At 54.7% G+C, this 24,989-nt stretch overlaps 1 long non-coding RNA gene across 1 annotated transcript; it reads right to left on the bottom strand.

Moving 5' to 3' along the window:
• Window positions 1-9,008: 9,008 nt before the first annotated feature.
• On the bottom strand, window positions 9,009-12,451 carry LOC101671904. The gene is made up of 2 exons (XR_200774.3): window positions 12,034-12,451; window positions 9,009-11,767 (listed from the first exon to the last, which is right to left on the bottom strand). It is a non-coding gene; the product is annotated as an uncharacterized LOC101671904 (long non-coding RNA).
• Window positions 12,452-24,989: the final 12,538 nt, after the last annotated feature.

The raw sequence follows: 24,989 nt of genomic DNA, 5'->3' as shown, positions 1-24,989 counted from the left end.
AGGTGTTCAGCTTTATGGTCCTGACTTAAACCCACCACACAGTGGGGGGTTCATGCCAAGCAGCTGGGTAGGCAGATATGGGCCAGCCCTTCAGTGCGAGGGCACCATTGCCAAACGCCGTGTCGCAATCCGGTATGTGCCTCGGCTGGTCCCACAAATCCATCGGGCCTCCGGCGGGGGCACAAACTGATTCCTGTCTTGCTTTCTGGGGTAACTGTGATCTAGGGGAATTCTAAGATTTCCACGTTCGTTTCTGATGGGACAAATGGAGCGTATGAGGTTGGCCTGAATGCCCCTTAGAAGAATGCACCCTTCGACACCCTAATAGCGGATCATTAGAGATGGATTCATAACCCACATGGCAGACAGACTTCGCAGACAAGGCCACTGGTGGTCGTGTTAGTTACAGCAGAGTAATATTAGCAAGAAATGAAATTTGGAATAATGGGGGGCGGTGGCGTAAATTATCACGTAACAAAATAATGGAATAGTTTGTCCCTGTTACAATGCTGTTGACAAAGAGTTTGTAAGGGCTTGGGTACCAACAGATACAACATTTCACATACAGTAAATATGGATGTAAGTGATGTAATTGTATGCACATGTTTACTGCTGGGAAGGAAATACAACAGCATGCTCCTTCTGAATAATGGCATATCGTTGAATTTTCCTTTTTCTGTGTATTTTACATCTGAATTATTTGCATTTTATGTTTACTGTGTAAATTATCTCTATCTTAAATATCTATCTTTAAATTACTCAGGCTTTGGACCTTGCTGTCCCTTCTCTAAACACATGGTATTTTTATAAGCAGAAAAGAAAAAAAATTTAAAGGCTTGTGAGTAGAAGTATAGACAAATGGCGTATTCTCCTTCAGTAGTTGTGGATAGATGGTATGTAGCAGAAATATTCGTTAGACCAACAGATATGTATAGTAAGTAAATATTATTCATTTCTTATGAAAGATTTATACCTTGATAGCTTATTAATCAAACACTACATGCGTTTACTAACTAAACATGTACGTTTACACAACCAGGGCATAAAAAACTCAATTCAGATTTTGTGTGAACTTAAGAAGAAATATTTTTGCCCCCTCAGCAATAGCATTGGAAAGGGAAAAGGGCATTCTTGTTCTTCCTGGATACGTGGTCCCATACTCGGTCGAACCACCTATGGTTAGACCCTGTTCTTGATTGCGGGGTTGATGTTTTCTGCCTCTACTGCTTGGCAATTTAAAAGGTTCTTCAAGTTCCTATCTGGAGAAGCATATAGATTTTGGGTTCATAATGCCAGATGATAAACTGTGGTCTTTGCGGGGAAACCTTGGTTTACTTATACTCATTATTTGTCTTTGAAAAAAGAAAGAAAACACTTTTCTCCACCCCACCCCCCGCCCCGGCTGTACTTTGGCAGGACTTTCCTATCACAAAATATTATTCTGCAATCTTAAGACACCTGCTGATTGACAGCTGGAGATGCATGGGAACATGTCGTGTCAAGACAGGAGGGGAGGATTTTCTTTTTTAACTAAAATGCTACAGGATTTTGTGATGTGGAAAAATCAGTCCACGTTTCCATCTAAAATACTGTATCTTTCAAGCAAGTGTCATTTTTTCCCCCCGTAAAATGAATTTCCAGGACCAGCTGCGATGGGAAAGGCAGAATCTTTAAAACGCTGGGGTCTGGGAAAAAACGCGATGCCCCCCCCCAACCCCCGCCGGCTTAAAAGACCCCGTGGGGCGCACTCAGAGCCACCCTGCTCGGGCTGCCACGTGGCGCAGGGGAGCCCAGACCTGCGGGGACCCGCGAGGACGCGCCCGCCTTCCGCCGAGTCCCCCTCCAGGCCCTGGGCCGGCCCCGGGCCCGCGCTCCTGCCCCCCAAGGCGGGGCCTGGCGGGCGCAGCCTCAGTTTCCCCGGCTGTCTCTGCGGGTGGGGACGCGGGCGGGAAGGGGTTTGCACGCGCTAGGCCCGGCCGGTCTGGGAGGCGCCCGGCTGGGAGGTCCCGCCGGCCTCCGGGGCGCGACCCTCTAATCCGCTTTAGCCAATATATTGTGCGCTTTACTTCGGCAAAGTAAACAGGGCGGGCGAACAAAGTGGCGGCCGCCGGCCCGCGACTCCCTGACCCCGGGGTCGCGCCCTTTGTTCGCCCTCGGTGGGGCCGCCCCGCCGCCTGCCGCGGCTAATTGGGGCGCGTGCCGCCGCCGCCGCCGCCGCGGACCCCGGCCCCTGCTCGGACCCGGACGCGGACCCGGACCCGGACGCGGACCCCAGACCCCGGGCCCTGCTCGGACGCGGACCCGGAGGCGGACCCCAGATCCCGGCCCCTGGCTGGGACCCGGACGCGGACCCCAGATCCCGGGCCCTGGCTGGGACCCGGACGCGGACCCGGAGGCGGACCCCAGACCCCAGCCCCTGGCTTGGCCGGGAACTCCGACCCAGACCCGCACGCGGACTGAGACCTCGACCCGGACCGCTGCGCGGCTCAGGACTCGGACTTGGGCCCGGGACCCCGGCTTGGACCCCGATCTCTGCCCTTCGCAGACCCGACCGCGGACTCCCGACTCCGACTCCAGGCCTCGGTTCGGACCCCGGACCCCATCCTGCCCCCTGCGAACCCGATGCCCGGCCCGGGGAGACCCAGCCGCAGGCTCGGACTTCAGGCTGGGCTCTGCGCGGGATGCGGACCGCAGGCCCCAGGCCCCAGGCCCCAACCCCGCTGCCGCCCGGCCCCGCCCAGGCCCCGCCAGGACCCCGCCCGAGGTCCTGCGCCGCGAGCCCCGGGGCTGCCTGGTGGAGGCGCTCGCGGGCCTTCCCGCCGCCACCGGAGCTGCTGCAGGCACAGCCCTGTCCCTGCCCAGCCTGGACTCTGGCACCCCGGGGGGCTGCATTGCATGAGACTAGCCGATGAGCCTGGTCCGCGGACAGACCATAGGCAGCCACACGGCCGCGCGCGCACCTGTCCCCTGGGGGAAGGACCCCAGGACCCCCACAGGAGGCACCTCTAGGCAGGGCCCTTAAGGCTGGGTGGAGGTGCAGAGAAGAGAGGTTCCCTAGACCCTGTTTTTCTTTCCGGCTCTTTATTTCTGCGGGGAATCCGGCAGATGGGGAAGAAAAGGAAATCCAGGGAAGCAGAATTCTGAGTCCCAAGTGAGGGAAAACAGGGACCTTCAGACCCCGCTCTGGCGCAGGGGCTCTGTCCGGCTCCAGGCCTCACAGCCTCTCTGGGGTCTGCGGACAGCTCTAGGGAGGGCTGGGGGTGAGAATATGTTAGTAAGGCCGTGGTCGCTGAAGTCGGGCCTTGGCCATTCTGTGTCCTCTGTGTTCTTTGTTTTTCCCTCAAATCCTGGCTAAGCTTATACTTTTTACCCCCAAAAGCTTCTGTGACTCAGCTCCTTGTAGCTCTTTTTTTTTTTTTTTTTTTTTAAGATTTTGATGTTTTTTAAAAAGGACTTTCTCCTGTAGTCAGGTGCAGAAAGGAAAGAGGAAGGAGTCTTGGAAGGCTTTGCTTTGAAGAGGAGCCTGGTGGTCTCTAGTTGTCGTTTGCCCCAGTCCTCCTGAATCCCGTAACTGCATTCGCTCACCTTTGTTAGGGAGCCTCTTTTAAATGTTACTTGTGTTTCTGAGCGTGCTGTCTGTGGGGTGGAACCTTCTAACACGGAGTCTGGCTTCGGGAAGGTATGGTGTCCTGGAGCCGTGGCCATGCCCTTCTGCTGGGAGGATGGAGCGGGGCTGGGGGCGAGCGGGCAGCCAGGCCAGCACTGGGTACGTTTCCATATGTGGTGCCGATCTCTGCCGGACAGGGAAGGGCCCTGGAGTCGTGCCCTGCATGGCTCACAGTCCCTAGTGCTATTTCCTAAAGAACCTGGTCTCCTCATTCACTGTCCCCTTCCTCATTGTCGGTCCCCCACCGCCACAGTCCCTACCTGTCCTTTCTCTGCTCTGACGGGTAATTAGTTCATCTGATCCGCTATGTGTGCCCCTGCAGAATGCGGATGTCTGGACCTGGGCCCCGGGCCAGCCCTCCCGGAAAGAACTGCCACGGGGAGTCTGTCCACAGGCAGCCAGGTGTCCTTGCTGCTGTGTGACTTAGAGATTTTTCCTGGCCGTCCTGGTCACCTGTTTGGTCTTTTATACCAAAACGACTGGCATGGGCCTGCCGGCTTCAGAGAAGGCAGAAAGCAGGGGGAAGGCTCAGGTGAGGCTCAGGGCCACCCTGGCTGTGTGGCTGGGGAGATCCTGCTCTCGGGGTGCTGCCCCCCCACATCCCCCCAGCAGGAAGGGTGGTGGACAGAGAGCATCACAGCTCCTGAGCTCAGGCGAGGCTGCTTGGTCGGGAGGACTCTGGTGGCCCCAGCGGCAAACCTGTGTCTACTATTTTACACCGGACATAGACTTATCCCAGCCCAGACTTGAGGGGGAAATCAGGATGCACCTGGCTGGGAAGGGTGGACGCCTCAGATGACCGAATCTGGCTGCAGCGGGGGGACCGCCAGAGCTGGCCAGCTTAAAGCAGTTCTGGGACCCAGATTTCAATGAGGCTCTGTTCTTCCTGGGAATGATTCTTACCTATAAAATAAACCTGTGTGTGTATGAGTAGGAAGAGGTGGGTGGTGATGTATAGGAAGAAAGAAAGAAAAAGCAAGCAAGGCAAAATATCAAAGTGGCATGTGTGAGTTAGGGTCCCAGGCCAAGTCACTGTTCCACCCACGTGGGCCTCAGTTCCCCTGGCTTATAGGGAGGCATCATCATTTTGGTTGCGTCTTCCTCTCGGGCTGTGAGATCCCGTGAGACAGAGACAGGGGAAACACTGAGTGAATTAGGACGCACTTGTGGTACGCACTTGAGGAGCTCTCCTTATTAGCACGGGAAGAACCCTTTACTACAAGGCTGCTGATTCCTGATGGAAATTCCTAGCGACTCCTGCAGTACCTGGCCCAACCATATGCTCTGGCTCTTTCTGTTGCCCTGAATGGTATGGAAACCCTCTGCATCAGCCAGAAGAAGGACGTGTGGGCCAAGCGTGGGGAGCAACTGAGCAAGATAAAGAGCGTCCTTGTCCCCTTAAGGCTTCTGGACAGGACACGGAGATGGCCCCCAATTTCGGGGATTGGCTTTGACAGTTTGGAGACCCTACTCCTTCTGACATGGACGCCCGAGAGCCCTGAATGTTGATCCCAGAGTCTAAGCCCAGACTGTATCTGCGGCCATGCCCAGCCTAGCTAGGGTAAGGGTCTGGGGGGCCCAAACCCCAGCCCAACCCCCAAAACGTGACTTTCTCTCAGAGGAATCCAGCCCCTGTGTCTCCCAGAGCTGCCAGCCCTTGCCTCACTCCCCAACACGGGCTATGCCGCTTTTGTCCTAATGACAAAGAATGAGGTCAGCTTGGTTTGCCTTCCACAAATCACCATTTATTCCAGGCAAAGACTTTTCTGTATCTGAGATACGTCCTTGTTATCTACAGCAGGTTGTGTTTTCGCTGGCTTTGGGTGTTCACACATGTATAATTAGAGAGGAAGGGGCCCAAAGTGAATGCGGGGACAGCCGGCCTGTTGCCTGGTTTAGGGGCTCTCCAGCAGGACTTCGGATCAGCTCCAAGCCGTAGGGCGGCAAAACTTGTATTCCTACATACACATACACATGCATGTACACACACACACACACACAGACACACAGACAAGTGTGTGTGCACACGCACGCACACAAGTATCCCAGGATATCCTCGTGTTGTTAACATTTAATGTTCTAATTTTAAATTTTGAGGCACCAACTGGCTGTTTTAAGAGGCTCATTCAGCCTGTCTGCCTTGGAGCTATTTTATTTACAAGTCTTTGCGTGGCGTCAAAGGGCTCTGTGTTTCTTGCAGACTGTGTTCGGGAGGTTGAGTGTTTTGGTTTTTGGCCGCAGCTGGTTAGTTTTTCCAAATCTGTAGATCCAGGTGTGTGTCGAGAAGGTTTTTGTTTTTTGGTTTTTGGTTTTTTTCCCCCCAGTGAGAGAAGTTTCCCAGTAAGCCTCGGAGCCCTCCTAGAAGTTTCCAGCATTCTAGGTGTGAGAGACTGTCAGTTTCAGGTTGTCGATGTGGGGGAAGGAAGCAGCCGTCACTCCTAGACCAGGCGGTGCAAACGGGGCCACCGTGGAAGCGTAGCCAGTCTCGAATACAGAGTTGAAAAACTGGTTAATGGGAAGATATTAGCCAAGGCTCGAGCCTTTGAAGATGATTAAAAATCACTTCCTGGGAGTCTCATGGAGAGCCAAGCCTGTGCACTTCTCTCTTTATTTTGAAATGGATTCTTTTAAAGTACAGGTTCCTCGTGTGAAAATTATGTTGACTCATATTTGCAAATTCCAAGCCACCCCTTACCCGATTGCTTACACTACCCCTTTCTCTTTGTTAAAAGAAATAAACTTCGTGTCCTTTTAATATGAAGAATTTCACCGAATGTTGCTCTATAAATAGCAGGAAACAAAACAGAACAACAGCATCGGCTCTGTTTTTGAGTATTTTCCTTTGCAGCCATTAAATATTATCTTGTCCTTCAGTGATAAATTTAGCTAAAACACTTGACTTTTTGTAGAAAGGGCATACATGCAAAATCCTGCTTTACCCTTGTCTCCGTGTTAACCAGAACTAAAAGCTACAATATTTAGGCACATTCAGGAAAATGAAACTGTCATTATATACAAGGCAAATTACTCGCCTCTGTGGTGTGAAATCATATTAGATTTTAAGAAAATAAAACGGGAGTATTTCGGTAAGACCACCATGGTCAAATCGGAAACCACTTGAAACTGTCCCCTAAAAATTCCCTCATTCTGCATGTGATTGCTTCGCAGGCAGCTTGGGTTCTTTGCAGTCATTTTAAAGAACAGATCTGTGAAATCTTGATTTTAAAAAAACGTTCCTCCTGTCCTTTGCAATTTAACAATGAGCCTTTTGAGTTCTAAATCAGGATTTATTTCCTCTCTTTTCTTCTTTATTCTAAGGGCTTATAATTTACCTAGCTCACTGAGAAACTGTATGGCCAAGAAATGATGCTAAAGTTCTCATTTCATCTGTGGGGAAGAAAACAATTGAGCTGACTTTCAGCAGTATTTAAAAATTTTTTTTAAATAAACATGACAGTTTCTCAAGTTTAAAATTGCTTTAAATGTATAATAGCAAAGTCTGCTTAGATGTGATTCAAAAAGACGATGTAGTTATTGAAATAATGGCTATTTCGGGCTCCATATAAAGGATTGATATGATGCAAAAATATTTCAAATAAATCAAGGCTTTTCAACACGTGAAAGGAAGGCATTCCTTGGATATTTGGGGAGAGAAATTCTTTTCAGATTTTCTGATGTTTTTCATTTTCATGGAAGTTGGTAACTGTCTACCAGAAACTGTTAAATTCCAAATTCCAATATGCCTTTAATTGCTAATACACATTTGCTATAGGTGGCAGGCTAAATTCTTTAGAAAGTGTCGGTTTCCCAATTGGTGATGATTCCATTGGAGGGACTACAGAATTGTACAACTGCAATAAATTCAGTGTCCACTTCTCATCAAGAGTTAATTTTGATTTTTAAAAACTTTATTTTCTTCTGTGCTTTTTCTCATTCCTTATGTCATGCTAAGGACCTCACTTTGCCATTTGATGGATGCGTGGATGACCAGGGGTATTGGTCTGTCGTCCTTAATTCATTTTTTTCTGATTTGTGTTGTTACTACTTGGGAATGAAAAAGATTCACTGTGATTCTTGATCGGTAAGGGGAAATTTTTGATGCCGGTACGTATGTATTAAATACAGTATATTCACATATATAGACGTATATGGGACCGAACACACATTTACTGCAGACTTTTGGTCGTTTTAGGCTCTCCTTTTATTTAAAAAAAAATATTTACCCTCTTAAGAGTGCTTTCGGCATTGTTAGATTTTTAAAAAAATATACATATGCAGGTAACACATCATGAAAGGTGAATGTGTGCACTTTGCGAGTGTGTTAAATTTGACAAAACAGCTGCCCACGTGTTTCTGAACAGGCATGTGAATATGCGGGCATGTGAATATGCAGGTGAATATGTATAATATATACAGGCATGTGAATATGCGGGAGTTACTACCCATCAGTTAGGAGGGAGCGTGGGGCGTGCTATTCATCGTCATTGGGGCAGACACACTAAGTCTGTTCCATATATATGTGGATATATTTGTATTTTAGGAAAGAAGACACAGAAATGGTCTGCCAGCATGCTGGCTTTTTTTTTTTTTTTTCTTTTTTTCCTGGGGAGAGGCGGGTGGCTGCTAGTGTAGATTTCTGCCCTCTGTTTTCTTCTTCAAACATGCTTGTCCTATAGCTAGAGTTTTATTTCGGTTGTTAGTGAACTATGCCAAGGTTGACACAAAATGGGGTGAACGAAAGCAAAGGATTTTGAAAATGCTTCGTTATGTTTGCAAGGAAGGAATCCTTTCTGTGGGGTGGCTTGCACTTCCTTCCCCAGCCCGAGACCCTCACTCGATGATCTTTCCCTCGGTTTACCTGTAGCTACACTAGCAGGCTTCTTTGCCCTGGCATCTCCATCAGAAAAAAAAAATGCTTACCCAAGGTAAATTGATGCCAGTGAGTTTGTGCACAAATCATTGAGTTGTGCAATTAAAGCCTGCATAAAGTAGGGGTACACATTATTATGAAATAGATAGAAATGGAATCCCAAACCTGCAGACTACTTTGAGATAAGAGAAACAACAACAACAACAACAACACACACACACACACAAAAGAAAGAAAAAAGAAGAAAAAAGAAAAAAAAAATGTTAAAGCTTGTTTGTGCCTTTCCACGCAGCACCCTTAGCCTCCCAGTAGCTCCTCAAAAGGGCACATTGTCTGGGATGACTGAAGAAGGGGCATCTTACCCAGGAACCGCCACGCTCTGACAATCTCAAGCTTATTGGGCCAGCTTTGAAAACATCATTATTCTTGAGTGTGCAAGCTGGATGTTCAAAACCCAAGTGAAAATGTAAGTTTTCAGTCACACGCATCCTGCTTGCTTTAATTAGATTAAACGCATCTGTTTACGAAGCCCTTGGAATGCCTTGGATACTGACATTTTTTAACCATTAAAAGTCACGGCGTTGGGAAAAGAGACAGTGAACTGGAATGCCCGTGGTCTTCCTAGGCTGGTGTGAGGCCAGAGGCTGAGCCGGGGACACGGGGGCTCAGGGGCAGAGCAGGAAGTCGCCAGCTGCATTCCCATTAGGCAGATCTGGGGAGAAATCAGGAAAAAATAACTGTATAAGGCTGATAGTGTAAACATCCTGCTATATCGAGAGCCTTCCTAGGACTTATTTTTTCGAGCATCTGACCTTAGGCGTGGTATGGCCCACAGGCACAGACCAAGTTCTTCTCCCAGGAAGGCTGTCCATCGATAACACTCACCAACAACATAAATCTTCTAGGTTTCTTTTTTGATAATTTGGGCATATTTTAAAAAATTATTTACTTTGAAAAATGTAATTTTATAGCAAGTTGGAAAAAGACTTGAAAAAACCAATCTAAATAATGCCCGGTGAAATTACCAGAGAGCTATTATTTTCCTTGAATAAAGCGGAATTTGATTTCTGAATTCACAACCAAATTATATGTAAATCCTTGCCAAGTACAGAGGGGATAAAAAAAAAATTGTGCGTTCTCAAATATTGTTCTGACTCATCCGACTTCTTGTTTTACCAAATAAAAATTGGGAGGAGGAAAATGGCATTGAATTAACTTATTACTGTGTGTAGAGAACGAAAAAAATCAGCTAATAAAAAGGTTAGCAAGTTGGTATGATTATACAATGATTTCAGGTGAAAATTACAAAGCTAACGTTTGCTTATTGCCTTCAGTAATGATACAGTTGTCAAATTTGTATTTTGCCAAAGGAACAAAAGTTATAAGTGGCATAAGGTAAGATCATCTCTCTTTGTGGCTTTTTAAATTCAGTGTTTTAATCCACCAATTTAATCACAAGATATATATCACATTAGTTACAATATTTATAGTGTTTAGGGAAGAGAGTATAAATAGATTACAGTGTGTGTGTGCGCGCGTTTGTGAACGTTATCGCAAAGGTATGCACAACTTCAGGGTTTACCCTTGGGAGCAGTTTTGTGTGAAAATATATTTATTTTCAAAATCCCGGTTCGATCATTAACCGCGCTTGCTCATTATTTTGGAAAAACAAGGTTTGGTATTAAAAGGGCCCGAGACAGTGTGTTTAGATGCCTGCATTCAGCCAGTCCCTGAAAGCATTTTGTAGTTCTGGAGTCCCCAAAGTTGCTAAGCCACAGAATGTCTAATGTGTTTTTTGAAGCAGTTGAACCATGCAGTAGAGATGAGTGGACGGGGTGGGGGGGAGATGTGTAATGGCCATTGGTGCTCGGGTTCTTCCTCGGTGTGGAAAGAAGGCTCTGGATGGCTCTTTGGGACCGCCAGGCACATACTCAGCTTGTAGGAACCTGTTCTCTTACCCTGCAGCCCAGGCTGGGACTGGGCACTGTAATAGGGAAGAAAATTATAAAGGACTGTGCGAGACAGGAGACACTGTCCTTCTGCTGTATTGCTAGAACATGGGCACGGCATTCCTGTGTCTCAAACCGCTACAAAGGTGTCCATTTCTGAGGAAGGAGGAACACAGAATTCCTAGGCTTCCAGCTCTGGACCCCCACAGTCCTCAGGTCTGGGAGGGTCACCCTGGACCTTCCCCGGGAAAAGAGTGAAACCCACCCCATTGTGAAGTCACCCCTGCTTGGGCTCTCTCTGCTCTGCCTGTTGTCAGCAGCTGTGAAAAGTGAAAGTTGGTCAGCGTTTCAGTGAGAAGATGAACCAGACAGCATTTCATAAAACTCCATTTTCTCATAGGAGTAAGAAAAGCCGTCCCTAGAAAGAGGCTACACTCAGAGCCTAACACCCAGCAAAACCATTTTGGAAGATTCCTTAATATGTCCTGAACATTTCCCCTCCCCCAGGAAACCATGTTTGTCATGGGGGGGGGGCGGGGGGGTGTCCAGCCACAATTCAAGGCCAAGATCAAAGGGGTCTAGAGAACTTCTAAGCTGGGTCGGTGGTCAGCTCAGGCCCTGGCAAGGCTGCTTCAGCCGCCCCAGCCCAGCCCTGCCTCGGGCAGCCAGTTCCCCCTTTCTGGGCAGTCCAATCCAATATGGGATGGAGTTTCCTGGGAAGCAGGGCACACGAGGAACTTTTGAATGCACCAATGGCATAAAAAGTATATATATTTTTATGACAACGAGCAAGTTTCAATTGGTTGACAGAAATGGCGAGATGTGACGTCAAGGGACACTGGTTAGAATGCCAAGGCCGGCTGGGGTGGGGGGGGGTGCGGGAGACAGGCACAGAGAGACATTGGGATGGGGCCCAAGAGGCCTTGTTCCTCTTGGGTCCCCGTTGCGGGCGTCCGGGGACAGCCAGGTCCATCTGGCTCTGAAAGAGGTTCATGCCCGGACAGGGAGAAGGGGTCTGAGTATAGTGACCCGGTGTTGTCCCCAAGCGCCAGAGGGCCAGGCCGGACTCTGCGGGGAAATCACTCAGGCGGCAGGAAAAAAGCTGCTGGGGCCTCCTTGGCATTATAACCAGAGGCGGGACCCTGGAGCCCGGCCTGTTGAGACCCCCCCGGGAGGGGGCGCGGAAAGGAGCCACGCGGTCCCAGGGTGTTGCAGTGTAGTCGCCTCCAGGAGCCAAGCTGAGGCCTAGAACCCCTAGGCCAGCGGAGCAGGAAGTTGTTTCTGCAGGGAAGGAAGAGCGAGCTCCAAGCTGGGCAGCGGCCCTGGGCACGGTGCCCCCGCCATCCCACGCCTTCCCGGCACCCTGAGGGCACCCCTCCTCCGCCAGGCACCTTGCACACCCCCTCCATCTCTGGGCTCTGTGCGCTGCCCCTCTCCACTTCACCAGATCCCATGCACCCCGCCCCCCACCACACCTGGCACCGCGCCCCTCCCTCCGCGGACGGACGCTGTCCGCAAAGCCGCCGCGGGGTCGCCCTGGCACGCACCCTGCCCTGGGGGAAGGCCGCCGCCGCCGTCGACCCCGAGCCCTGGCCCGGGACTTTGTCCAGAGCTCCGGGGCACACGCCGCCCCCTGCAGTGCCGAGCCGGCTACCCTAGCGGCCGTCCGCGGCGCGCACCGGTCTGCGCGCAGGCCGGAGACCGTCGGTCCGCCCCGGGTCCCTGAGCCGGGCCAGAGCCTGCGCGCGCGCCCCTCCTGCCCGCAATCATGGCAGCCGGCGCCTCGGAACGCAGCCGCCGAGCGCGCTCCGGCAGCCGCCTCGGTGCCAGGGCGGCCGGGCGAGCAGGGGCCAGGGCTCGCGCCCGCCCGCCCCCGCAGCCGCGCGGCCCCGGGGCGCGATGCTGGAGGCCGATGGGGGTCCTCGCGGCGCGGTGCCCCCTGGCCGCGCCGGCAGGCGGGCGGGGCCGCGGGCCGGGGGCGCGCGGCGGGGAGCGCCGGGGGTGGCGTGCCCGCGGGGGCGCGCACGCGGGCCTGCGGGGCGAGGCGCGGGGTTCGGGCGGCGAATCCGCTGCTCTAGCCGCCCGCCCCGCCCGCGCGCGCCGGCCCCCGGAGGAGGGTGCGCGGCGGAGGGGGGGGGGTGGGAGTCGGGGAGGGGCCGCGGCCCGTCCTCGCCCGCAGCGGGCACGGCCGGGGGCCCCCCCGAGGCTTCGTTGGTATTCCGGGCACAGCCGAAGCCTTGACCTCCCCGCGGAACAGAGGCGCCCGGGCCCGCGGGCACGGCCGCTGTCCCCGGGAGGTCTCTCCTGGCTGCGGGGCCCGTAGGCGCCTTGCTTCCCCCACCCCCTCCTCCCCGTCTCCTCCTCTCCGGGTCCCCCGTACCCCCTCCCCCGCCCCGATCCGGCGGCGAAGGGGTGGGCAGGGAAACGCGCTCTCTGGGACAGGTGCCAACTCCGAGACAAAAGACATAAAATAGGCGGCAACGTGGGAAGCGCGGCCGGCGCGCTCGGGCGGGGACGGAGGCGCCGCGGGGGCCGCATCCTCGGTGCCGACCGGGGAAAGTTTGGGAAGTCGCCGCGGCGGCTTCGCAGCGGCGGGGGACGCGCGGGCCGGGCCGCCCTCCGCGCCGCGCTCGCCCTCTCCGCGCCGCTGCTGAATAATTCATGGCGCGGCCGCCGGCCATTAGCATGCACCGGGCGCGCGGCGCGTCTGTGCCAAGCCGCCGCCGCCGCATTCGGCGCCCGGGCCGCGCCAGACGAGCGGCCGCGCGGCAGCCGGGCCCGCGCTGTCCCCGCGCCCGCCCGGCGGCGCCCATTGTGCCCGGGCCGCGCCGCGGGGCCGCCCCGAGCCTGCCCGCAGCCCTCAGCGCGCCCGACGGCCGGGCTCTGCAAGTTGGGGCCCGCGCCTCCCGCCGGCCCGGGAAGCACGTGAACTTGGAGAAAGTCGCGGGGCGCGCCGGCCCGGACCTCCGCGGCAGGGCGTGGGCGCCCCCGGCCCGGCGCGCTTTCGTTTTCGTCGGGGACAAAGGTCCCCCGAGGCGCCAGTCGCGGACGCGGAGACCGGGTGCTGCCCGCCGCTCCTCGGAGAGGTCCGGCGGCTCCGTACCGGCAAGCCGGGGTCAGAAGAGGAGGAGCGGCGGGGTGCGGGACATGGGCGCTGGGGCCTGGCCGTGCGCCTCGCCCGGCCGGCTCTCCGTCCCGGAGCCGTCCCGCCCTGCGAAGAGTTGCGGGAGATGGCACCGCGCTGCGCTCTGCGGTTTACACGCGCCGAGGAGGGAAGCGTTTCGGACCAGGACTCAGACCCGTGGCCCAGGGCCTGTGCGGTGCGGGCACGAGAGCGCAGCGCCGGCCGCGTCCCCGCGCGCCCCTCCGCCAAGGGCAGGGCAGTCGACCTGCGTGTCCCGGGTCACCATCGGGTTCCGGGTTCCGGGGCGACTCCTGCGGATGGTAAGTGCATTTCTCACTTTCGCTACTTAGTGAGTATTTAAATATTAATGAAGGGATTTCTAAGAAGACCCTGTAGGGCAGGCAGGCCTTCCGCAGACCCGGGAGGCTGCTCCTGAACCGGCGGCCCGTCCAGCTTGGCAAGAACTCCGCGGCCGTCGTTAAAATTCAGGAACTTGTTATTTGTGAAATACAGTTTCTGATCTCAGGTGTGCGGACCGTTTGCCAGGGAGAATCTTGTCGGACGCAGAAGAGAGCCATAGCAGCTATCTTCACCAGAATAGAAAAAAGAGAAAAAGCAAGCATCTGTTTTTAGGGGCGATGTGTTGGGAAGGGTGATCTGGAAGCAGCGATCCCTCTTTGAAAAATTGACATCTTTCATTCCTTTCCTAAGCCAGCCAAAGCGCCGCTTCTTTTTTTTTTTTTTTTTTTTAATTTTTTTTTTTCCCTGCTGGTCAAACATTTATGGAGAGCGGGCTTCAGGGGCTGCAGTCAAGCGTTGGTGGCCACTGGACCGGTTGAGTGAAAGGCCCTTGTGTGGAGGCTCTTGTTTATGGTGGCATAAAATGAAAAACAACTCATAACTTTTCGTAATAAATCCCCCTTTATAGGCGGCTCACACACAGGCCCAGCCGGCGGCCCTGGGGAGTTTGTGGGGAGGAAGAAATGGGTGAAGGAATGCACGTTTGCCATAATTACAGGGTTGTAAGGTAGCGCTGAAATGAATTTCTTCAAAGTTGGGTTTCAGACGCCAGGGCAGGCCCTGCAGGCCGTCCCTGTCTCCGTTTTTATTTTTGTTCGTTGATTCTGGCCATTTGGGATTTTAAAATGCACGTTTGTCCTCGCGGGCACCTATCCTGTTAAAGTGAAACCCGTCCTGGGGGTGGCAGGACACTTTTTCGTACCATCCTATCAAAGTACCATTTCCCCTCTGCTCTCCCCATCTTACTGATGTGGTTTGGAGAACCTTAATGGGCGATTTGACCACAAAATAATGGGCAGGGCCCCCCCCTGTTTCCATAACGCCCTAGAGTTGTGAGCTGGCACCTGAAGGCCATGTTTCCGGGAACGTGGACAGAGGCCCAAGTCGCCCAGGCCTGCCTCACGACAGCCTCTCCCCGGGCTGCCTGGGTTCCCTAGAATCCGGAGGAAAGAGGAGACCGTTTGGCTAAGATATGGCCAACTCTGGGTGCAGAAGCCAAAAGTTTGCTCCAGTGCTGCGTACCGGACCCCGGGGGCCGCCCCTTCTGCTAGGCCGCTCTGCCCCCACACCCCTCACTCCACCTCCCCACCTCCCCCATTTTGAATTTTTATTTATGACGCTGTCAGAGGCAGTTAGCAGATGTGAAACCCGGGTGGGACGTGCCAGAGCGATCTCAGGAATGGGGTTGCGGCTGCGGAAGGCGTGCTGCTGCGGCCGGGAGCTGTTGCTTGGCGTTGGCAGTGGCCCGGCCCATGCTCAGAAGAAGCTCAAGTTCCGGAGGACCCTCGCCTGCAGAGTGTGGGAGATGTTCTCTCCGGGTCCGCAGATGACCTGTGCCGTATCTTGTGGTGGGCAGGGCCGTGTGGCATTCTGCCGACCCCCCAAATGAGGGGCATCTATGGCTGCTTCTCCCCGGGCCCGTGGGAGCAGGGAAAGGCCTGAGCATCCAAGGAGGTGCCCGCAGGGCCACTTAGTGGGGGGTTACCATTTGACGAAGCTCCAGATCCCCATCTCGGCGGCCTGAGTGTGCCCCCAGTCCCTGGAGGGAGATGGGGTTGACAGTCTCTAGTAAATTGTGCTCCCCCACCCCACGCTCCCGGACAGAGGCCTGGCCTCAGCCCCAGCACCGTCCTGTCCTGCCTTTGTCCTGTTGCTTTGGAGCCAGCCCGGTTCCGAGGGAGACTTGGGCCCCACCGGGGGCTTCTTACTGTGTTGGGCTATCCCAACTGGGCAGAATTCATTTTTGAGGGTATGCACACCAAAATCGAGGTTCTGGAAATGGCTCCTGTGCGGTTTTTGTCGCTTCTGGACTGAATAGAAAGAATGTGCTAGCAGGGGGACAGGGGCTCACGGACTGCGGTGGGCCAGTGGGAGGCTGGCCCTGGCATTTCTGCTTTTGTTTTAAACCAGGGCCGGCCCCCGGGTCTTTCCTCGTCTGCGCTTGGGGCCGGGTCCTGCCCAGCCGTTGGCCACTTGAAGCCCCCAGATCCTGGGTGAGGGGTGTCCTGGGTGCTGGTGGAGTCCCAACTGCTCAACACAGGCGATTTGTGGTGACGAGGCCTCCACTGGGGCCCGGGTGTACACCATCACCTGAGCAGGGGCGGATGGCGCTGTGCTAGGCTCCGTGGGAACAGCGGCAGCTTCGTGGCAGGGTCACTTTCTGTGTCTGTGTCGTTTGCCCCGATGGGGCGGTTTATGAACCAGTCTTGCTTGCTCCTGTCCTCAGAAGGGGCTTGGGGCCTGTTCTGCCCTGGTGTGGATGAGGCCTGACGGAAAGGCAGTCCCTGGGGCTGAGGGATGGGGCCTCTGCCTGAGCAAGTGCTCCCTGGTGTCCAGGGAAACCAGTGTGTGTCCCTAGTGAAGGCCAGTATTTGGGAAGGGGGGGCAGCCCTTGCAGGCCTGCGAGGAAAACATCTCACAACCATCATGCTTGGTTTTCCTCGGGCTTAGAGGGTATCCTTGCATGTTTGGGGAGAAGGGAGAAGACACTTGAGGGAACCCCATGAACGGGCTGGGGGGTGGGGGTGTCCTGGCTCCCGTGGGGCAGCTCCCATCTGGGCTTGCCCCTGGCTTACTGTGTGACCCCAGACAAGGTGGCTCACTGCCCCGGGCCTGCACTCTGAGCCCTAGCCCTGGGAATAATGACAGCACCGTCAGTGTCCAGACAGCTCTCTCCCCACAAAGCACAGTTCCTGGCACGTGGCAGGGACACCGTAGAGCGTGCTCATGTTGTAAATGGTGATCACTGTGTTTACCATGAGGGATGATTATATTCCTGAGTTTCTAAGAACCAGAGTCCAGTTTTGGTTTCTCTTGGAAGGACACCTACGAGTTTACTCCTCACCCCCGAAAGGTGAACTTTGATCTTTTCTCCCAGGTGGAATGCCAGGAAGCTTGCAAAGCCGGGCTTCCCTTGTCACGGGGACGTGGCTCGGAGGCACTGGGGACACTAGATGGGAGCAAGGCCCCGTGAGGTCCTGGGACATGTTTACCGAGGAAGGAGGGGAGCCTCCCCACAGAATGGCACTTCAGGAGCTCATGTGGGTGCTGACCCGAGGGTCTGACCTGTGCCTCTCACCTCTTTGGGGCTCCAGGGAAGATCGAGGGCAGGCCGTCACCACTCAGGGGCCAGAGTGGCCACACCAGCTGCCAGCAGTCGAGCTGGCAACGCGGGTGTCGATTTGGTGGGAGGGTTTCACTGCCGGTGAGCTAATTGTTCTTCGGCCAAATACAAGCATGCATTTCCCAGAACACTTCGTTGAGGAGAATCTGCTCTCTTAGCCGATGGTTCAGGAAGACCAGCAAGATGGCCCTTTCTCAGAACGCGCTGTCGGGACGAGAAGGGAGCCCGGGCATTGGCCGGACATGCTGATGTGTCAGAGCAGAGGAGGGGAAACGCAACAATTGTCTCCAAGCCAAGACAATGGATCTTTTATATGAAATACTTATTTTCGGGGCTGACCAGTGCCCTGTTGGCTGGGATGGCAAACCTTGAGTATCTGGCTGTCACAGGCCCCGAGAACCCAGTCAGAGACAGAGATTTCTAGAAAGGGTTAAAGGACCGTCTCCTGACCCCCGATTCTTGGGAAATGCAGTGGGAACGCCTGGCTTTCTTTGTTGAGTGGAGGCTAAACTTTCTCAAGTTTAATTCTTTCCTTCCGGGATCTCTTTCGCAAGACTGTGGGGGCTCCTCGCAAGCACGCAAGCACCGGAAAGGTAGCCAGGATTACAGGGTTCTGGTGGTGAGCTGGGTTGCCCCTGCCAGGGGCCAGACCTGATGAACCTTTGTCTGCTGGGGGGCGTCGGAGGGTTGGCAGGGTAGTCACCCAATGGAAGTGAGGAAAACCCGGACTCTTAAGAGGAAGGGTCCATCTTCCCAGGAGGAGGCCATCGAGAGCAATTTCGGATGAATCTGTGATTCTCTGGGGCCCTTCGCTCCTCCCAGAGCCCACGGTCCAGTGCCCTTAGGAGCAGCGTGTGGGTTATCAGAGAGCCTGGCCTGCCGTGGTGAAGCCACACGCCAACCCTCACATTCCGTCCCCGGCTGGAGAGGGTGTGTTTGTAACTCCTGACGGCCTGGCCCAGAGTGCGCCCTGGAAGGATGGCTTTCTGAGTGACTAAAACGAACAGAGGGTCACTCTGAGGCTTAGGCACCCGCCGTCTGCCGCCTTCCCCACTCTGCCGCCGTGGATAGCGGTCAGCCGGGTTCCTGCTAAATCCACTGCCTCCAGGCAGCCCGGAAGGCGCCCCAAGAAGCGGGGCCCAGCCCCCAGGCTCCCGTTAGGGACTCGGAGGAATGGATCTGGCTGGGGCCGGAACGGAGAGCGTCTTCCTGGCGTTGGGGGGACATGGGGAAGGCTGTGGGGCTAATCGGCCTGGGATCCCTGCCAGCTCAGGGGTCCTGAGTCTGGGCGCCCCTGCGAAGCGGGTGAAGACGGGAGGGAGCGGCCCCCGTGGGGGGTGACGGATGAGAGTCCCCCCCCCCCCCACCAAGCTTCCCTTCACCCATGAGTCTTTGTTGGCAAATGAGAACATTCGGCTTTCAAAAAGGAGGTTTCGTTTTTTAAAACTGCTTTTACATGGGGTTTTTTGGTTTGGGTTTTTTGGGATCCTGGAACTGTTTCACTCTGGTCTGTTTCACCTGCCTCCCCTCCCCCGAAATGCCATCAAGAGTCTCTTTTGGGAGTGACCAAAACGACGTCCGAGGCCCCGTGTCGATTTGGTAAAATCGAAGTAGAAAGTGCTGGAACGGTGTGTCAGGCGCAGAACACCCTCGGAGACGGGCTTTTATTCTGGCGGCTGGGGCAGCCCCTGAAGTCGATGGCCGAGGGTCTCGCTGTGAGATCTGGATGGCGGACTTGTTCGCGCCGGATTCCGGACGTGTCCAAAACCCGCGTGGCTGCAGCGGGCGGCCGAGAGGTGGCTTCTCCGAGGAGACGTGTGAGAGCAGAGGCGATGGCTGTTCTCGTGGTCGGAAATGTGTGCATGGCGTGGATGACGTGAAACAGCCTTCTCTTTCTTTTTTCTTTTCTTTTTTTTTTTTTTTTTTTTAAGGAGTGATAGTATTTTCCCTTAAGATTAAAAAAGGAGTGTTGTCCCTGATCCCTTTGGCTTCTAGAGCTGAGGCTGGGTTTTTGGGCGGCAAACCGCCCTTCCTTAATTCTGGCATCTCAGACGGCAGGAAGAGTGTTTAGCTGAAATATTGACCTGCTTGGTCTGGGGCTCTTAAATCTCGATTCGCCTTTCATGTGTTTAACAGCGATATTTACATCCAAATCAGCGCTTTATAATTACATTTTAAGTTCTAATAAAACGATGGTGCCGGCTTTGTTGGCAGCGGGAGTGAGTTCCATGCGGGTGGCATCCCCTCACCCAGACCGGCCTGGGCTCCGAGGGGGCGCCAGACCACGCGGGTTCTGGCCTGCGGGGACACACGTGTGTACTGAGCATGACAGGGTCTGTGCGTGTCACCTGTGGCGCCCTCCCCGCTCAGCCAGGGGGAGCAGGGCTCGTCCCTGGGGATTCTGGCCCTGGCAGGGGGCGATGCTGCCAAACCTTCCGGCACAGGGCTCCAACCGAGGAGGACCTGATTTGGGCCTGGCTGCTCTGCCACCCGGACCGACGTGTTGTGTCCTGAGCCCCACGCTGGGGCAGAGGCCATTTTCTCCTGGGCAGCCCTCTGGCCCAGCAAAGGCCACTTCTGGTTGTGGCCATATTGTGTACGCCTGTGCTGGGGTAAGGGACGCCCACTGCCTCTGCCTCCGTAACAGCCGAGGTTCTGCTTTCTCTCCTCGGTCAGGAGCCGGTCCCCAAATGGCCACCTGGTTTTCAGTGGCTTTCCCGGTGGAGCATGGGAGCTGGGGGGGGCCCTCTCCTCCCCGGGGGCCAGGCTGTTGGCGGCTGTGCCGAGCCGTTCCTGGAATGGGATTACCCGCGTTCCTGGTTAGGCGCGTGGCACCGGAATCCTACCTGCTTTGTCTCTGGCATCAGCTGCTGAGCTGGTCACGTGGTAGTGTGCGTGAGACCAGAGCCCAAGGACCAGAGGACTCCTCCTGGACTGCTCCCTTCTTGCTCCGTCGCCTCGCCACCTCCCACCCCCTCCTTTGCGGGCATGACCGTGTCTGAGCCTGCGCTCCCGTCCCCAGATGCTCAGGTGTCTAGACAGTCCCTTACCCCCAGTCCTTACTGGAAGAAGGGCCCATGAGCCAGACGACAGGCCCAGCCACGGCCAGTCCATGCTGTGCCCTCCACTGGAGCACAGAGCTGGCCCTGCCTGTCCAGGGAGGCCCTGTCTCACACTGACAGCCCCGTGGCTCCCCGTGCACGGGGATAGCAAGTGCCTGGCCACATAAAGGGTCGAAGGAGAGACTTGGGCAGATAGCACAGCCCCACAGACGTGGCCTGCCTGCCTTGAGCAAAGGACAGCCAAATCTGGTGAATCTCCAAATAGAAGCTCCAAGTTAAACCCTCAGGCCCGCTGACCGGTTCTGAGGGCCATAGACCAGACACACTCCATCGTGGCCCCATGTGGTGGCCAGGATTGGCTTTGGCAGAGCTGAGGAGTCTGATAGTCTGACAGGGTGTGGTGGCACGCCTGGACTCTGGACGCTGGGGCCCTCGTGGTGGCCCGGCTGCTTGGCAGCGCCTCTGGGCGAAGTGGCCGGCTCCTGAGCACCAGCGGGGTGCCTCTGTGTGCGTTTCTCCTTCTGTCCTGCAGCAGCCCTGAGTGGCAGGAGCTGTTATCCCCGTTCCTTCTGTGGACGGGGAAACTGAGGCTCAGAGAGCTGCCACGGCCCAGGGCCAGGCGGCCCCTCGGACACAAGGCCGGTGCCAACCCCTGGCAGCTCAGCCTCTCGGGGCATGGTTAGAATGGGCTCGCTCCGAGGCCGGGGGTCTAGGGAGAGGTCGGGGTGGGGTGGGGGGCCCTGGGCCTCGCCTCCCCCCTTCCATCCCCGGGGAGCACGCCGGGTGCTGGCCGCCGCCGCCTGCTCCTCCTCGGGCCGGCCCGGGAACAATGCGGCCTCTATGCCCGCGGCGGGCCCGGGCCGCCTGGGCTCGGGAGCAACATGGCGCCCAGGGCCGCGCCGCCTGGCCACAGGGAGGGCTGGCGCCTGGGCCGCGCCTGGGCCGGGCCGGCTCCCCCGTCCTCCTCGGGCCAGCCGCTGAGTGGCCAGCCGCGCCTGCTGCCTCCTCCCTCTCCCACTCGGGCCCCCCCCCCCCGCCGCCCCCGCCTGGTGGTGGGTTCGGGGGTCCGGCCCACCCGCCTCTGCCACGTCTGCCATCCTCCCGGCACCCAGGAGCATCTTTCAAAAATTCCCGGTGGGCGGGGCCGAGCCGCAGCGGCCGCCTCTGGCCCCCCCTCCCCGGGCAGCCAGTGCCAGATGAGAGCAGGAGACAAAAGTAGCATTTTCCTCGTCCTCCTGGGCTGGAGCAGAGCCTCCCCCAGCACCACTTGGCTCCTGGCAGCCCTGCCTCCGGGTGCCGGGGTGGCCGAGGCCCAGGCCGCGCCGGCCAGGACCGAGGGGACCGATGGACAAGGTGGCTGGAGAGCAGGACGCCCGAGGGCCCGTCGGACCGGGGCTGGCACCTGGGGACGGCCTGCTGGCCGGCGGGACCTGCCCTCCTCCTCCCGCCACCGTGCCCGGCCGGGCCAGGAGGCACCCTTGCCACTTCCTTGCTCTGGAGAAAGCTCCTCACGTCCTCCCGCACCTTGGGTAAGTCACCTTCTTCCCTTCTCTTGTGCTGGAGACAAGCCGAGGGCTCTGCCATCTTGTGCTCGATGCCTGTTACGTTTCCTTCCCTCTAATTGGTTATCCGAAATTCAAAATTCTATTTCCGACCCCCCCCCCCCCACCATCTTCAGTGAAGTAAGCCTTTCCAAAAACTGCAGGGGAAATGCAGAAGCCAAGCCCATTTATTTTTAAGATCCAAAGCTATAGGCTTTGGGAATCACAATAAAAATGAATGTTTGTTATTTCACAGTGGCTGTGTGTTCAATTAGATCCGAACGAACGTTTCAGGGGGTATTACGAGGCACGGCCTACTCGTTTCTGCTCAGGAGGACAGCTTGTCGTGGGGGGGTGTTCTCATCATCATCATCATCATCATTATTATTATTATTTTAATTTTTGGTGGTGCCAGGAGGGGCAGAGGGAAAAACACCAGCGTGCCCATGCTCCTCCCAGCAAACTCCTCGGCAAGCAGGGCTGGGCTGGCACACGGGAGGGGTGGGTTCTGCATTGAGAAACAGAGGCCTTTTTATTTTACCCGGCGTCTTTAATGCTGCCATGTCCACAGTTTAGGGATCCAGTTCTTTTCTCCCTTTCGTTTTATTTTATTTTGTGGGGTGGGGTGTGCGGGTGTCGGGAGAAAAAAGAAGGCTCTTTTTGGCTCTCAGCTCAGTATGGGGAAAATCTTTTAGGTTGTTTTGTGCTCTGTTTTTAAAACACTTACTTAAGCCCGGGGATTCCGCCTCATGGTGCCGTGTCCAGCTCATAACTGCCCTCCCCACAGATGGTATGTGGGGTCCACGTGGACACGACCACCAGACGGACCCTCAGGGGGCCTGAGTTGTCCAGAGCCGGCCTGTGCCGGATCCCGTCCTGGTTTCCCATCTGCAGAACCGTGGGCCGAGACGTTCGACCGTCCAGGGCCTGAACCGTGGCCAACAGGGGTGGGACTCCCTCGAAGACCTTTGCTTCCCCGGGCCATGCTGCCCTCGCAGCCCAAAAGCTACCCTCTTCAGTTACCCGAGCTGCTGTGATGGTCCCTGACCCTTCAGAATGGTGGACCTTTTCAGATAAAAGGTGGGCTTTGCAGAGTTGAGTTCTGACTTACCTCCGTCCCCTGGCAGGCTGACAAAAACGCCTACAGATGCGGCCTGGTTTTTTCCCCACAGTGGAGGGTAGCCGGGGTCTTGATTTATGGAAAATGGAAAATCAGGCCCAGAAAGTTCTAAATGGCAACGGAGAGGAAAAGTCCCACGTAAATACATCTTTGTTTTCCTAATCGGAGGCGTCGGGCCCTGCCCGTGTGGGTCTGAGCAGCCGGCCTGGGCAGATACCACCAAGCGTAAAAGTGAGCTCCGCTCTCACAAGGACGACCACGGCTGCTTTTGTTCTTGCATTAGACAGCGGTCCCTGCTGGGGGTGCGGGCGGATATAGCAGAGAGGACTAAAACATCTTCGTGACTGGGACAGCCACATTCTGCTGCTGCAACCTGGAGGGTGATCCTACCCAAATATTGAGCAAGCACCGAATGGAACACTGGTGAGAAAGTAGAGGTCATGGGAAAAAGACGGAGCGCCATAAATGCGAAAGGAAAAGAGTCCAGAGTCTAGAGGGTGGGTTTGGGGGAAAAGAGGGTCTTTTGCGTTTTGTTTTTTTTTTTTTTTTAAGAATTTGTGCTCTTCATAGCTGCCCATGCCTCATCTCCAAAAATTTTAATTTTTTGGTATTACTAGTTAGGTAAATAGGCCTTTTAATCCTAAATTCTGGAATGATAGTCCCGTTTCCCGAGCACGACCTCGTGCTCTTTTTGGAGGAAAGAGCAAGCAGCATAAAATCAATTAATTTCCATAAATGAGCATTTTCATTCTAAATTAGTATTTTCCTCCAAGATTATGATCATCTAATGGGAGTAGTGTCTCTGGATACCACATCCTCCAGCACGCACCTTACAGAGCCGGAATGGCTATATGTGACTGATTACCGTGTTTGTTTTGTAACTTGGGCAATGACATTCCGCCTCCCCACAAAATCAGGAAGATGCCCTGCAATCTTTTGTGTCCTGAATCAGGCAAAATATCAGCGTTCTTCATGGTACTCAATACTTCTCAGCAGGTCGGGTTTTTTTTGTTGTTGTTGTTGTTGTTTTGGTTTTGTTTTGTTTTTTGTTTTTTTAAGAAAGTACCACGCATAGCAGTTTTCACATCATTGCTCCTATATAAACTCCACTATACACCGAAATTATACATTCTCACAGCACAGATGGGCTGGTCTGTCATTACGACTGCTGGGTCCTTGTTGGAACACACAGCATATTTCAATTGTGGAGTCGACAATTTCGAAGAACTGAGGTCAAAATAAACAAGTGGCATTTGTATATAAAAACAGTCCTGTAGCCCTCTCGTCCCCTGACCAGCGCGGTGGAGGAACCGCCATCTCCTTCATTAGATGAGAATTTAATCGTTGGTCTTCCTCTTTGCGCTCTAAGACTCCGAATGCCCTACGTCAAAGGACTTCAGTGTTTTAACCAATGCCCAGTTTCTATGTTGTTTGGCAGCATGAACAGCGTTAACACTAGATTTAAATTCAAAATTACGGGGTTTGAGACTTTAGATTTTGAGATCTTCATTACATCTCTAGCTGTTTTGTATAGGGTAACATAAAATTATTCTGAGTTATTTATGAAAAACCGATGACAGATTTTTCGAGTGATTTAAAGGTACATTTAAATCCGCCACTCGGCAAAGCATACATACGCACACACGTTCAACAGGTAACTACAAAGAGAGGCTGTAAACTTAAAAAAAAAAAAAAAAAGAATTATCTCACCGAGATAACAGGGTGCAGAACTTATTGGCCATCATCTCACGTGAGGACAGGAAGTTTTACAAGCACAAATCATTTGCACACGATAACTGTTTGTTTTGTGAATTTGCTCACATTATGATGTAATCTGTTCCGAGGGTTCTTCCCTGCCCCCCGCCTTACTTTTAAGGGATCGCTCTGCTTTTTCCCTGAATTCTGGATCCTGGCTCTGCCCTTCCCGGCCTCTGAGGCCGCCTGCCCTGGCCGTGGCCGGGAGCTCACACCCGGGGCTTGTGGCCGAACGGGAACGAGACACAGATGTTTCCC

This window comes from Mustela putorius, unplaced genomic scaffold (genome assembly GCF_011764305.1).
Source record: "Mustela putorius furo isolate JIRA1106 unplaced genomic scaffold, ASM1176430v1.1 tig00000738_pilon_pilon_pilon, whole genome shotgun sequence".
NCBI classification, from domain to species: Eukaryota; Metazoa; Chordata; class Mammalia; order Carnivora; family Mustelidae; genus Mustela; species Mustela putorius.
This window is presented reverse-complemented; position numbering and strand designations above follow the sequence as displayed.